This window comes from Zingiber officinale, chromosome 9B, assembly GCF_018446385.1.
Source record: "Zingiber officinale cultivar Zhangliang chromosome 9B, Zo_v1.1, whole genome shotgun sequence".
Classification (NCBI taxonomy): Eukaryota; Viridiplantae; Streptophyta; class Magnoliopsida; order Zingiberales; family Zingiberaceae; genus Zingiber; species Zingiber officinale.
In genome coordinates this window covers 8,549,089-8,551,818 of record NC_056003.1, presented here as the reverse complement: position 1 = coordinate 8,551,818, position 2,730 = coordinate 8,549,089, and positions in this window count along the sequence as shown.

Here is a 2,730-nt window from a genome sequence, read left to right as displayed (position 1 = left end):
AATTGGGTGAGTTGTTGAATTGGATTCTTATTTTGGTTTAATCCGAATTAATCTAGAAAAATTAGGGATAATTGGTCCAAGTGGTTGTTCGAAAATGGTTGAGATTAAATGTTGAATTTAATCGAGGTTTCAAGTTAGATCAAGTTTGTCGAGCTAACTGAGATTAATGAAAGAATTAAGGTTTCTTGGTTTAATAGAAATTTTGGATTTAGCTATTGGATTAATTATATGCACATTGTTACAGGACTTTGATTCGAGACAAGAGTCTCGACGTGGGATCTATTTTGGATACGATCTCTATTTTTGAGGCGGGTACTTCTGACTTATCTCTTTGATATAGTTATTTTAGATAACATAATAGTATATAACTAGTAGCAATGATTATGTTTGCATTTACTTTGGTATGTCATTATTTGGTTCTTGTAGTATGCCTATATTGGTATCTGTTATACATTCATGATTATATCATCTTGATTGTTGCCATGTGTACTCCTGTTCTTAGAAATAGTGACATACATTGACTTACTGTCTAGTAGACTTGTTATTTGTCATATCTGATTTGTGTACTTAGATTTATTATTCCTAGATCATTGTATTATTTATTACCTTTTTGGTGTATTTTATATGGAGGTGTATACTATTAGTATCTACATGTTAGTGTCAGCACCATCTTGCATGATTGCATGTTGTGCGATTGTCGGCTCCATTGTTGTTGAGCACATCGCCAATTACATGATCTGTACACACAACCACTCATGGGTTAGTAGTATATCAGGCAGGGTGTGTGCGTGTGCAGTTTGCTCTTTCAGGCTCCGCTGGTCCGCTCATGGGTAGTGTTGACTGCAGCGTGGTAGCAGGCAGGGATCCCTCCTCTGGACTGTCTCAGGGAGATGAGAGCATTGAGCTCTCCCACTCTATTGGGGTAGGAGGATAGGTGTACTCCGACAGCATCCTATCCACTTGGTCACTCAGGAGTAGTGATGGTAGAGTGCACAGTTATCATAGCCCTACCTACTCAGTCTCACCATCGCGTGTGAGATGGTTGACTGGCGTTAAGGGTGACACATGTCATTTTTGCATCATATGAATGGATTACATTTATTATTTATGCTTGCTGCATTATGTATGTTGTATTTTGGTGGTTGCATATGATTGACATGCATACATGTGGCATTTTGACTAACTTTTGACTGTGGATGAATTACATAGAGGGCAGTAGCTTCATCGTTGCTCCGACTAAGGTTTCTAGCAGCAACTACTCTAGCTGTGATGGAACAGAGAAGGGCTAAATTGGGTGAGTTGTTTAATTGGATTCTTATTTTGGTTTAATCCGAATTAATCTAGAAAAATTAGGGATAATTGGTCCAAGTGGTTGTTCGAAATGGTTGAGATTAAATGTTGAAGTTAATCGAGGTTTCAAGTTAGATCAAGTTTGTCGAGCTAACTGAGATTAATGAAAGAATTAAGGTTTCTTGGTTTAATAGAAATTTTGGATTTAGCTATTGGATTAATTATATGCACGTTGTTACAGGACTTTGATTTGAGACAAGCGTCTCGACGTGGGATCTATTTTGGATACGATCTCTATTTTTGAGGCGGGTACTTCTGACTTATCTCTTTGATATAGTTATTTTAGATAACATAATAGTATATAACTAGTAGCAATGATTATGTTTGCATTTACTTTGGTATGCCATTATTTGGTTCTTGTAGTATGCATGTATTGGTATCTGTTATACATTCATGATTATATCATCTTGATTGTTGCCATGTGTACTCCTGTTCTTAGAAATAGTGACATACATTGACTTACTGTCTAGTAGACTTGTTATTTGTCATATCTGATTTGTGTACTTAGATTTATTATTCCTAGATCATTGTATTATTTATTACCTTTTTGGTGTATTTTATATGGAGATGTATACTATTAGTATCTACATGTTAGTGTCAGCACCATCTTGCATGATTGCATGTTGTGCGATTGTCGGCTCCATTGTTGTTGAGCACGTCGTCAATTACATGATCTGTACACACAACCACTCATGGGTTAGTAGTATATCAGGCAGGGTGTGTGCGTGTGCAGTTTGCTCTTTCAGGCTCCGCTGGTCCGCTCATGGGTAGTGTTGACTGCAGCGTAGTAGCAGGCAGGGATCCCTCCTCTGGACTGTCTCAGGGAGATGAGAGCATTGAGTTCTCCCACTCTATTGGGGTAGGAGGATAGGTGTACTCCGACAGCATCCTGTCCACTCGGTCACTCAGGAGTAGTGATGGTAGAGTGCACAGTTATCATAGCCCTACCTACTCAGTCTCACCATCGCGTGTGAGATGGTTGACTGGCGTTAAGGGTGACACATGTCATTTTTGCATCATATGAATGGATTACATTTATTATTTATGCTTGATGCATTATGTATGTTGTATTTTGGTGGTTGCATATGATTGACATGCATACATGTGGCATTTTGTATCTGGTTTGACGACCCTTATTTCCAGATAGGAGGTTCTGGTGAGTACAGTTTCTTCAGTCATTTCCAGTCTGCATTTCCTACTTCTATTCAGGAAACTGTACTGCATGATTATTACTATTAGTTATAACTTATTATGCATGTCTATCCGGTATCCGCTGAGTTGTTGAACTCACACCGTTGATATATTTTTATTTCAGATATCAGGTAGAGGTATGTGGAGTCGCTTGGAGTATCCTGTCTGCCGGTTCCCATGTCACATCAG